Consider the following 12924-nt stretch of genomic DNA (forward strand, 5'->3'; position numbering starts at 1 on the left):
AAAAGACTTCTCCTTGCATTCTTTCTGAAGTTGCAATAGTGACAGAGGCTTATTAATTTGCTTAACTAATCCTAAATTTTGAAGTATACTGATTTTCAGTGGAAAGATGTAGCTTCCCTTCTAGTCTCTGTTTGTTTAGTTAGAAAACATTTCATGATATGCTTAAAAGAAAATGAGAGGTAAGCATATCTATAGTGTATATTTATTGTTTGTCCTCATAGCCTCATGTTTAAATATTAATTTTATAGTCTTAAATCCATTTGCTCCAAAGTTTCCCTTGTTGCATTCTTTATGCCTCGTTGAACTGAGGTGGATACACTTAATATTTTCCAAATAAAAAATTAATAATTGAATTTACCTTCAGCTCCTGCTGAAGCCAGCTATGTGCTTCCTGGCTATGCTACGCTGGTAGTTAACTTTCACATGCATTCTAACAAGGTCTGGCAAAGCATGAACAGCTCCCAGTGAATGTGCAGAGCCATTGTTGTTCAGTCAATAACGAGGGCAAGAGAGCAGGAAGTAGAAGGAGAAGGTTAGGGCAGTGGGAGACATTTTTCCAGCACCTAAATTTACAATAACTTTTAAAAAGCAAAAGATGAAATGAAGAGCAGAAGAGGCCCTTCTTTTCTAGCCAAAGTCCTCTGTCTCTGCTGAATCACGTCGAGCGTAACTGCTGCCCTTTAACTCCTCACATTGTGCCTTAGTATGACTGAGGTGACTCACTCCCATCACAACTGCCTTATACAGCAACTGTAACACAAAATTAGTTTCCCCATGCAGAGCTTCGACCTTCAAAGTCTTTTCCAGCTATTAGAAAGCACTATCTCCTTTTATGCCATCTGATATATAAGTGACTGAAGATTTTTCAAGGAAGTTTCCTTGTTGTCCTGCAACACATCTATTAATCTACCTGTTTTACAATCTTATAAGTATATGTGAACATCCACTCAGTGACCATTCTTACAACTTTACGTATCGATTCAATATAATGCCTACCCATAATTCTCCTAGAGACATACAAACCATGGTGTGAAACTGTACCTGATTATCAGAAATTTGACTCTGTCAATTAAGGAAAAATTACCTCAAGATTGTTCATTAATGAAAATAGAAGACAGGTTTCAATTCCAATAGAAATATTATTATCAAAAAGAAGTATGATTAATTGTACCAGTACAAGATGAAAACGTGCAAGTTTTAGTTCCCACCACTGGCAATATTTCAACAGCTTGTAGCTTGGTCTCATGGATCAAGCTCAAGGATCAGAATTTAATCACAGTGCTAAAATTCTGATAGAGTGTGGCATCTCTACAAAGAAAGAGATTTTTATCCAACAATTTAAATAATCTTTAATTTTTTGTTTTGGATAGGGCAAACTATGACAGAATAGAATTGAATGCGTCTACTTTTAAATTTAAGTAGTGTCTTCCTGCAAGAGGGAAAACACTGATCTATATTTTGACCTATTCTGGTGTCAAGGGATATAAATATAAGTAAAATAATCAAAGAAATTGTTTTGATGGAAAATTCAACTGACTGTGCACACTGCCAGTGTTTACCACAATAACATACAGTCCAACAACAACTTATGTTTTAAAAAGGCAGTGTTGGTAGCCTCAGCCCCGGACAACAGGCACCACCCTGAGGACAGCAGGGCATGGCTCTGGGGAGATGGAGACTGGCCCTGATGTGGCATCACTGGGGCAGGGACTGATGGCCTTCAGGGCTTAAAGGGGCCCTGGTGGAGGGATGGCCCAGGTCTGAGCATGGTGGGTAGAGCCCAGGGGAGGTTGGCAGGGACAGAAAGAATTAGCAGCACCCTTGGGGTCCTGACAATCCACACCTCAGTGCTGGACACTCTTTTCTGTGCCAAATTGCTGCCAGTTATTGCAGCTCTTCCTTTTGGCTTTTGGTACTATGTACAGCAGCTACAAAATTTGCATTTTTATATAGTTAAAATGGGAAGGAATTCTCCACAGGAAACAAATGCCTGCGACTATATGTTCAGACCTGTTTGTGATTTATTGTAGTACCAACATATTCCTACTGGTTAGGAATTTCTTAAATGTAAAGTGATTGATTTTTTTAATAGACAAAGCAAACTTTTGCAGGACAAATCCAGATTCAGTCAAAAATTTCTCAGTTCTCACCCCTTCCAGTCCTCACTCCTTTTGCAAGAGATGATACTGAAAACGCAGGTAGCACAACCATTTTCTACATAATTCTGTATCATGAAGAGAAGGAAGAGTTCCTCTTTTTCAATTCACACAATCACAGTATCAATTTTTTTTTTCCCACTTAGCTGTCAGAGTACATGTAGTGAAAAATACAGGATTATAAAAATACCTTAACCATTTCACTATTTTGTTTTTGGGCATACAACTGTAGTATTTAATTTATCTTGTTTATAAATTGGGTTCATTTTCAGCTGAACATTTCTGCCTTGTCTTCCCCAATACTTTTTCACTCCAGTTTTCATGCAATTTAAATGAGAGACTCAAGGATGGATTTCTTGATTAGCTTATGCAAAAGCTGCACGCAGTGTTCTTCATTGCTCATTGCTAGTTGAGGGATGGAACAAAAACAAATAAATATGCACCTCACACTAAAGCTAAAAATAAAATATATATTTTTGCAGTTGATTTTTTTGAGTTGGTGAGTCTCATTTAGAGTTATAGGGCGTCCCTCCCTCCCCAGCAGTATTTGGGTATTTGCTTACCGTGGATTGCCTGCCTTGCCTGTACAATGGAATGATAATGTTCTGTGGGCCAGTTTTAGGCCACCTAATCAAACATCTTAGGTTAAAAAGCATTTAGAGACATTTTACTTTACAGTACCTTCAGACATGGTTATTAGAATCATGTGTATGGACTTAAACTCACCCGTAAAAGGACCCAATGACCTCTCAAACATTATGGGTGGTTCCACTGCTAATTTGGGCACCTCCACCCACCCTTTGAAGAAAGATACACTATATTTTCACCATTATACTAAAACACCAAGACCCTCACAGGTATAAACTAAGTATGCCAAATCACAGAAAGTGTTTTTTTGAAAAATGTAAATACATTTTCATCTCCTGGCTTATATATCAGTTACATGTGATATGTTTTCCTATCACTGCTGATCAATTTGACCATAATCAACTTGACATGTCATAAGCCCGGACTGATTCAAAGGGAAAAACCATTTCTCTCACCACAAGTAGTTCTCCATAATGACAAATGATAAATTTTTCCATCAGATTTCCAAACTGACTTTTCCAAAACTACCTACATTTTTTTAATACTAAGTATTTTCTTGTTATGAAGGAAATGAGATAAATATTCCTGTCCATCCATGCTCTCCTTTACATTTCCAATGCAGCCTTAAGTGAAAACACAGATCTATTGCTCAAGTAATCACTTTGAAAAAACATGTTCTCATAAATCATTCTAAAAATGATTTTTCTTTCACTAACAGATTAAACAAATAGCAAACCTGTATTTTGTGACAGCAGTTCCTGAAAAATACTAAATTACATCAAGGTATTATAGTCTAAAATGCACAAAATATGCTACCCTTTGATTTCAAAAGTGTCCATTACTACAAAAATTCACATTAATTTATGCTATTTGAAAATAGTGTTCCTTGACTCTATAAAATCCCTAGACTCTATAGTCCCTTGACTGTATAGAACAACCACCCTAGAACTACATTCATTTGACTGAAGGGAGGAAGAAAATGCTGCTAGTAACTGAATGAACTTCCTTTAAAATTATCCTCTGGGAATTTGTAGATCTAGACATCTAAAAAGCCCTAACTTTCAGATATCACATGTATCTGCTCAACCTACATATGATAGCAAAATGAAAATGATTAGGAGAGACAGAGAGCCCAACAGCCTTGCACAGTGTTAGTTTTGAAGGAAGGAGCAAAGCATGAATCTCACAAAAAAATTGTCTGTCACGTTTGAATTGTTGGTAAGAATAGAAGTTACAAGGCAAGCTCTCCTCCTGTCCTATTCCTCATCCCTTTCTTTTTCACTAAACCACTCCATCTTCACCACTCCTATCACCCTTTGTTTAATGCTACTGTCTGTCCACTCCAAAATGCCCATCACTGAACTACAGGATGATGTGGCTATAAGAAGAGCTGGCAAATATAAAGAGGCACAAAGAGAATTGAAGAGCAGCTGCTTTTGCTGTAGCAAAACCCTCTTGAAACATACTATAATTTACTATTCTTATTTTTAAAAATAGGCCAAATTTCATTTCAAAACATATCTCAAAATCTTCAGAATCAAGACACAATTGACTAAAATCTACTTGAGTTTCTGGAGGCAGAAAAACTGGACATGTTAAAGAAACCAAAGTGATAAATAGTGGCTCTGAGAGATTTTGTTTTCTCTCTTGGATAAACGGACAAAATGAGCTTACTTTTCTGAGTCAGATTTCCTTAAATTCCATTGCCCAAAACCTCAGTTTCTTAAAACTGTGAATAAAGTAATATAAGTTTTTACCCATAGCAACAAAAAACCCACTACCCAGTAGTTTACATCAGCTAAGGACCCAGTCCCACATTCACTCTGCTAAGCAGAAAATAAGTCTATTATGAAGAAATAAAATTCTTTTTTCTACAGAAACACAATAAAAATTTTAAAAAAAGAAATTCAGTGAGCTAAGAAGATGTGACCAAGCATCCCTTAAAACCACACTTGAAGCACACCTCAAAGATCCATATTGAAGTACCACAAAAGTTTAAGTGAAATTCTTGTGCAAGAAGAAAGACCTCACAAATGTTATGAAGTTAACAAATCCTGTCAAGTCAAAAATAAAATAAGTTTCTTAAGGGAAGTAAGAGCACTGTGCATTTTGTACTTTTGTATAGAATGGGATTAAGTTCTGATATGATAGCTGATCCCAAAGAAAGTTTGGAATCAAACGCTGCAAATGCCCTGCACCACCATGTAATTCTCCAGCTCTGGTGCCATACTCTTCTAAGAAGATTCACTCTCCACAGAGTTACTGTAATTGCTGGCACATCCTCTCTTCCCAGGGAGCAGTAAAGGACTGTCTGCAGTGTCTGCTAACACCTCTCATAGCTATCATACAAGAAAACCAAGAAAATATGGAAATCTTTCATCTCTGACAGACTTTAAAGCTACATCAACAAATGATTGGGGCATATCAGTTTCATGAGCACCACAACAGAGATTCAAAAAGCCACTGTAGAGACATTAAGGCATCTACCTTCTCTGACTGAACTGGGTTCATCTTTAGAGATGGAGCTGGTTTTCTTATTTCTTAGGAAAAGAAAAATTCAGTAAATTCAGTTTTGTGTCTCTCATCTGTCTGCCTCTTTCACTGTTGAGCTCTAAATTGCTGTCACTTTTACAGTGCATAGATCTAAGACCAACTGAATGTTTGGTTGGACATTCTCTCTGTCATGGAAACATGAGAATATTACACCTTTGCATTTAAAATCCCTGAGAGAATTTCTGCACAGACACTTCAAATATAGATGACAGAAGACAAATTGCTAAAGCTGTGCCTGAAATGAACTTTACTTCCAGAATAATAGCAATGTGAATTCTCCCTGCCTCATACTTGCCAGGATCAGATCTAGCACAAACCAAATTATTATCATTTCTACTGAGCTGGTATGTGAGTTACCCATATGAAGGTATCTTGGATCACTGTGCACCTGGCTGGACAGTCTGATTTATAGTTTCATATGTAGTTTTCCACAGTTTGGCACCTGACATGCAACAGCATCCAAATGATTGGCTCAGATTTACAGAATTTCGAGATAAGAGATTATAAGAGCACTACAATGCATGTAAAAGTAAAGCATCCTTATGTAGCTTTGCATGAAAATCCCTACTGGGCAAGTGGATACATCATATCCCTAGTAGATTTCATTAATTCCCAGATTTGTCAAGTGTGCCTTTTATCTTCTTATCCAGCCAAAATTTTATCTCTGCTGCCAAACCCCAGCAGCTGTATTCCTACAGTTTCATAGTCCTCTTTGTTGTTTTGACAGCCTTGTCGAGTCTGTTCTCTCAGACAAGAATGTTTCCAGCCACAGTGGGAGCTGGCAGCCACCTCAGTTGTGGCAGTTAAAACCAATATGTATCATAAGGAGGGTCCTGAGCTGCACCTTTCACAGTCAAGTGTATTAAACCATAAGTAATGACAACTGAGTACAATACTCCCAGCTTGGAACTGCTCCAGCTACAACCTGAACACATGATCTTCCACATTTTGACAGGGATAGTAATACCAGGTGGAAGAGAAAGGATGAAGAGCTACCCAGACACAGATATCAGTCTAGTCTGATGCAAGACCAGAGCCCATAACTCAAAGCCTTACTTTCATGCCGAAAGAGGGGATGGTCCTGATTCACAAGGTTACTGTGAATGTTACAGACATATTTCTGTAATTAGGAACAGCATATGTTTCTCAGGTTCCTAAAAGTCAGATGTTATATGCTACAAAAACTTGGGAAGATTCACTTGACATATGTACAGTCATTTTCTCAAGGACCTCAAAGGTATTTAAAAATATTGCAAGTCTCCACCTTAGGGTGGGGAGCCTTAAACATAAGGAATCCCATCAAAGTATTTGGTATGGGAAAAATAAACAAAAACTGAGATCTGATATTTTTCTACATTGTTTGGGGTAAAAAATGTGAAGGTTTGAGCTTCTCTTTACAGTAAATGAAAAAACTCTTGCCTAAAACTACTGAGAAAGGGAGGTGCATGTTTTTCAATATTTTCTTGGTGGAACACATCAGTTTTCTCAACCTTTCATTTTTCACATTACAAGAAATAACAAGAAATATTCTTCCATATCTTCCATCTTTTTATCATCTTGTTTTAAAGAAAACCCACAGCACTTTAGTAAATTCCTATGTATATTTACTCTGTATACATGCAGCTTTCTTAATGACAGGTTTGCACTTGAGCAGTTGTCATGGAAGAGTTGTAGCTATTGCTGAAATAGCACAATTCAGTGAATGCAGCTATAGCAGTGGCCAAACCCCTGAGTTAATCCTACCGTCACTCTTTGATAAAATACTAATCTTAATGTTTCTTCAGAAAATAAAAAGAAAAAAAGGAAAATACACAGATGTTAATGAGCAAGAAAGACTAACGTGAGCATTAAGTGTTAATCAACCTGTACCTTAATCTAGGCACAGCAGGCTTAAGATTTTAATGCAAATTAATTGTTAACAAGACTTTAATACCACAATTGTACGTGCTAATGTAAAGCCCATGAATACTTGTTCTAAGAAACACTTTGACTATCAGTGTTGGCTTTGCATCATCATTGCTTTCTTAAAAATTTCATGTGAAGGGTATTTCTAATTATTTCAGCCTGTATCTATATTTTTTACAAGAATCAGAGCTTGGGTAGCTGAATGCAGTGGTAAGTAGGGTAACAGTAAAGCCAATAGCAAACTGCAAGGTGTAAAGAGAAAATAAATTATGCTTGTAGCTCTGAGTTGGGTCATGTGAAGATAAAAGAGATATTATTTTTAAAAAATTTGCTATTTAGGGACATGGGAGAGGAGAAATCCAAGGGATGAGGGTTCTAGAACGAGGTGATGAAAAGGAGGGGGCACAAAAATATGCTATGGAAGTTTGAGGATGACAAAATATGTTGCCAAGAGTCCACTGACTAAATTCTGATCTGGAGGTAGGGCCACTACATTCTCTGTGTTATTGTACTTCAGTTGCCATGCATAGGGCAGCTTTCATAATTGTGTGTCCTTGTCATGGTGATGGACCACAGTCACAGCACAGTACAGCTTCACAGAGGATCACAGCAAGTATTAAAATGTGTTCCCTGATAGCTGGATATCGTCACTCTCCATGACGATGGCAGTGACTGTAACGGGTAGAATCATTACCCAGCCCAAAGTTCTGCACTCAGCTGGACTCGAGTATGAATTCAAGTTGTGAGCCTAAACTGTGGGTGAAGAGAACATATTTGTAACATTTTGTACCCAGAGGGAAACAGTAATAGTTCTTATTGGCTGAAGCATCTGTCCTGAAGATAAATGCTTCTTTTCCTACTTTCCTTTTTTTCCCCTTTATTGCACTAAACCCAAAGACACTCCTATACACTGCTTTTCATATTGGAAGAAAATCAAACTGAAATGTCTGGATCAAACTCTTATTTTAGCTTTATGACCATACAGTTTCCATCTTTTTTTTTTTTTTCCAACATCCTCTGTCTCAGATAAAGGCTCACTCAATAACTTTTGAAACTGTGGAAAGATGTTTCTGCAAAAGGGACCTAATATCATATATTCAGATAAGAATTTTCCTGAGGAATTTAAAGATTCAGGCTTCTAATAATCAAACATTACTTTTTGTCTGGTTGAGACATAGTTGTGGAGTAATATAGGGCATTAAATCTGTTTAACAGACAAAAAGCACGGCAAGTAACAACTGCGAGATATAACGGATTGATCTGAGGTCATGTAATTCAATGGTCAGGTGAGCATATGACTCAATATGAGTTATGCATGGTCAAGAACAATCCAATGGCATAATGAGAAACTGAACACAGAGAGGTTATGGCTGAGACATTGTTTTGGCAAGTAATTGCACACACCAAATGTTAAACAAACTGCTTATTGCAGACAAAGAACCACATCCTTTAAGCAATCAGATCAGCTCAAAATATTACTCAAGGATCACAGTTTTTTATTCTCCTTCTAGTATTACAGCTCTGAAATAATTTTTTTTAAATATTTTTTTTTCTTTATATATTCATCAAGATCCCTTTGATTTCTTAATGGAATTAAGGGTGGAGTAAACATCCATATTCTGTAATGAAAGCAACATCTTCCAAATGGAACATCAGCTAATTACAGGTCTCTCATTTTTAGGACATATTATAGCTCCCAGCAATCACTTTGGAGAAAAAAATAAGGAAACAAAAGATACTTGTTATTGAAGTTGTGTACAAGCTACAAATATTCTTTCTTATCAGCTTTACATATTTTATCCTATTCTGCAGAAGAGTGAGTTTCAGATACAGATGCAGTTAACCATTAACTACAACTACAGAACAGGAAAAAGGTCAGTGATTATGCTATTACCCAAGACTTCCTCAAAAAAAAAAAAAAAAAAATCACTGACTGTAGTCCTTGTCCACATTTGCACTACAATCATTGCAGAAGCAGATTCACTGCAGCTGTGGTTAAGTCACTGTCAGCAACAGTGATTTCATTGTTAGACAAGGTATAAAAGGGCCAGCATAGAAAGAGAAAATTAATAAATGAGGAACTTAAAATATAAACACTAGCACAATGATTTGCAATGAACATCATTATTTGAAGAGAAGTAGGGGTTTATTGTGTTGTAAATACAACAAAAAGCCTCCAGCTCATGTGAATCACTTGTTAATGGGACTATTGTGTCATTGTAAATTACTGTAAAGTAACATTATCACATGCATCATCCAAGCCATTTTCTAACCATTCATCGACATTAACTGTCATTGTGAAAAGAGAGTTTCCTGTGTTTAGAAGATACAGTTATAGATGTATACAAACCCCAGGAATTTCAGGCACATATCAATTCAGTTCAGATGTCTATTGAGTATCCCCTTGTTTCTACACCATTGTTGGAAGAGAAATTATGTCCTAAAAGATGAACCAGAAATAAAACAATAGAGCAGACTAAACCAAAGATGTGCAATAGCTTGAATTACTGAGCAATACCACCACCAAAAAATAAAACCAACAAAACCAAAATAAAACCCAGAGAACTGAAAAAAACATGATGTAGCTAGTTCTCTGTTTGAAATATTCCTCAAATTTACAAGCCAATTTCCACTCAAATATTCGTAAGGAGGTAGATATATGTGTGGCTGGGTTCAGGAAAAGGGAATTTACATCGAGGATAATGTTTTCCTAGTTTTTCTTTCTGAATTAGAAAAATAAGTGAATGAATGTCCAGTGACAGACATACAAGCACTAGAAATGTCCTAACAGCATCATACAGGTAGTCTGGTCTGCCTAGAGGAGTGACCATAGGAGCTGCTATTAATGAAAGCTACATAAACCTGACCATCTTCTGAGGCCCTCAAAGTGGATGCCACCCTCAGATCCCCAGCCACTGGATTAAGGGCCTTGGAAGGCACATATATTCTTCTTTATATATTTCTAGTCCTTGAGTTTGTGTAATCCATTTCTCTGTCTATTGATATTGGTTCTCTCATTACCTGTGGCAACAAATTCCAACATTTCACCACTTGGTGCCTAAAATCCATTCCTTTAAAAAAATGTTTCAAACCAATCTCCTACTTCCTTGAGCTAGTTCCAGTATAATGTTATGTGAGTAATGACTCTGTATTTATATCTAGTAATTTCATGTTTTTGCAAAAGTTCTAATTTTCCCAAATTGAGTCTGTTTTACTCTTGATAGTAATTGACAAGTAATTAGCAGGTGATCTCCCTGTCTTTATCTCAACCCATGAACTTTTCATCCTATCTTGTACACCGATGAGGAGGGGGAGTGATAGAGCAGCTGGGTAGGCACCTGAAAGCTAGTCGAGGTCAATTCACCACATATGTGCTCATATCCCTTGAAATAAACTGAGCTCCCTCTGGATATAAGCTGGAACTCCCTATCCAAACATTCTCCCATCAGAAGCATATACCTTTGACCATTATATTTTCCAGAGTTAAATGTTCAAGTGTTTCTGAAGAGACATTAGTAATGTCACTCAATGTTGTTTCCTGTGAACTATTAACAGTCTAACAGGAATTAGAGAAGACCTTAAAAAAGAGACAGATATTTTCCATATAGATTTCTCCAAGATACTTGCCAAAAATACCAACAACCTAGAAAAACTGACATGTTGAAGGCTTTAAAAGGGCACACTTTTCCTATTTTTTTGTCCCATGGATTTGATGGGATGAAAAAGCTTTTTTATGTCTGTCCCACAGAATTGATTTTTCTGCATCACCTCTCATCACATATCCACTTCTATTCCTTCTTTCAACCACGAAAAAGAAGTTGGAGAAAAAAGTTGGAGGAAAAAAGAAAAAAAAAGAATAAATCATCTTATAAAATACAGTCTGTATTTTTAAATTCTTGACAAAATTTCAATTTTCATTTCTTAAGCTGGGAAATAATATGCAATTAAATTCTTTTTCCTATCACCCCACACCCCCCCCAAATGCTAAAGTCATACTTTCTAATACCATAAGTCTGAGGTTATGTATTCTTTTGCTTACATACACAGGCCATGATTTTTTTTTTTTTATTAGAGTAGCTATATGTTGTTTTCATATAAATGGAATTTACTTTCAGCTGTGACACATCTTTAATTTTTAGTATGTTACCGTTTCTGATCAATGGAGGTAGCACACTGCTGAGAAGGAACTGCTGAGAGTTTATCAAATGAACCTCAGGAAATTATGAGTCCAATGCTACATTGTGTAGCATTATTTTTCAGCAAAATTGAATTTTACAGATGTAGACTCAGTCTAGGCTATAAAAGCATCATTTTAAGTTTTAGTTGTTAAACAATTTCATGGTGTATAGTTGTTATAAAAGAGAAGGATACACAGTGAACCTGTATTTTTAATCAATTACTGTTGTCTGTTGACATTTCATTTTAAGGGAGTTATTTTGTAGGCAAATGTGAAACAATTTTTCCCGAAAAAATTGTGGTAACTAGAATGACTAGGACGGAGTAAGAAGACAGCAAGTGATATTTACCTTGGATAATGAACGGACCTTGAATTAAGGAAAATAATACAATTCATTTATATGGATAGTTTCAGAAAGGAGTAAGAAAAGGATTTGTGCAACTCTTTTAAAGATTAATTGTATGTATTCTGAGAAGTTTAGACTTATATTTTGTAGCACAAATTTGAAAAATGACTTCACCAAACCAGTTGTTATATTTCATTTTTACTAATAGTTTTAGATTTTTAAAATGTTGCCAATGCAGGTTCTGGTTTTCATATTATACAGAGTGCAACACATTTCGATCAAACTTCTATTTGAAATGGCAAGGCAAATTTCAAATACATTTTGAAAATGCCATCTCCCAAAAGACACCTTCATGAAAACACTCTGTGTGTTGGCTAGACTTGTAATCTAAGACAAGTTATGTTATAGAGAGCAGCTCTGCAGAGAACAGCTGGGCAGTACTGGTGGATGAAAAACTGAATATGAATGGGAAATTTGTGCTCACAGATCAGAAAGCTGATTGCACCCTGGGCTGCATCAAAAGAAGCCTGGCCAGCAGGTCAAGGGGCGAGATTCTTGCCCTCCACTCTGCTCTTGTGGGACCCCACCTGGGGTACTGTGTTCAGCTCTGGGGCCCCAAAATAGGAATGACATGGACCTTATGAATCAAGTTTAGAGGAGGACCACAAAGATTATCAGAGGGCCAGAGCACCTCTCCTTTGAAGACAGGCTAAGAGAGTAGGAGTTATGCTGCCGGTAGAAGAGAAGGCTACGAGGAAAACTTAGAGCAGCCTTACAGTACTTAAAGAGGGCCTGCAAGAAAGACAGAGAAGGACTTTTCACAAGATTATAGTGATAGGACAAGGGGGAATGACTATAAACTGAAAGAAGATAGGTTTAGATTAGATATTAAGAAGAAATTGTTTACTATGAGGGTGGTGAGGCACTGGAACAAGTTTCCGAGAGAAGTTGTGGACTCCCCATCCATGGATGTGTTGAAGATCAGTTTAGATGAGGCTTTGAGTAACCTCATCTAGTGAAAGGTGTCCTTGTCCATGGAAAGGGAGGTGGAACTAAATGAGTTTTAAAGGTCCCTTCCAATCCAAATCATTCTATGATTCTGTGATAGTAAAACAAACAGTGCCACAGAGGACCAGTTCCAGGCACTGAAGCAGAAGAATCTAATCTGCAAAATTGTTAGAATGGTCATTAATGCAGCT

This window comes from Aphelocoma coerulescens, chromosome 3, assembly GCF_041296385.1.
Source record: "Aphelocoma coerulescens isolate FSJ_1873_10779 chromosome 3, UR_Acoe_1.0, whole genome shotgun sequence".
Classification (NCBI taxonomy): domain Eukaryota; kingdom Metazoa; phylum Chordata; class Aves; order Passeriformes; family Corvidae; genus Aphelocoma; species Aphelocoma coerulescens.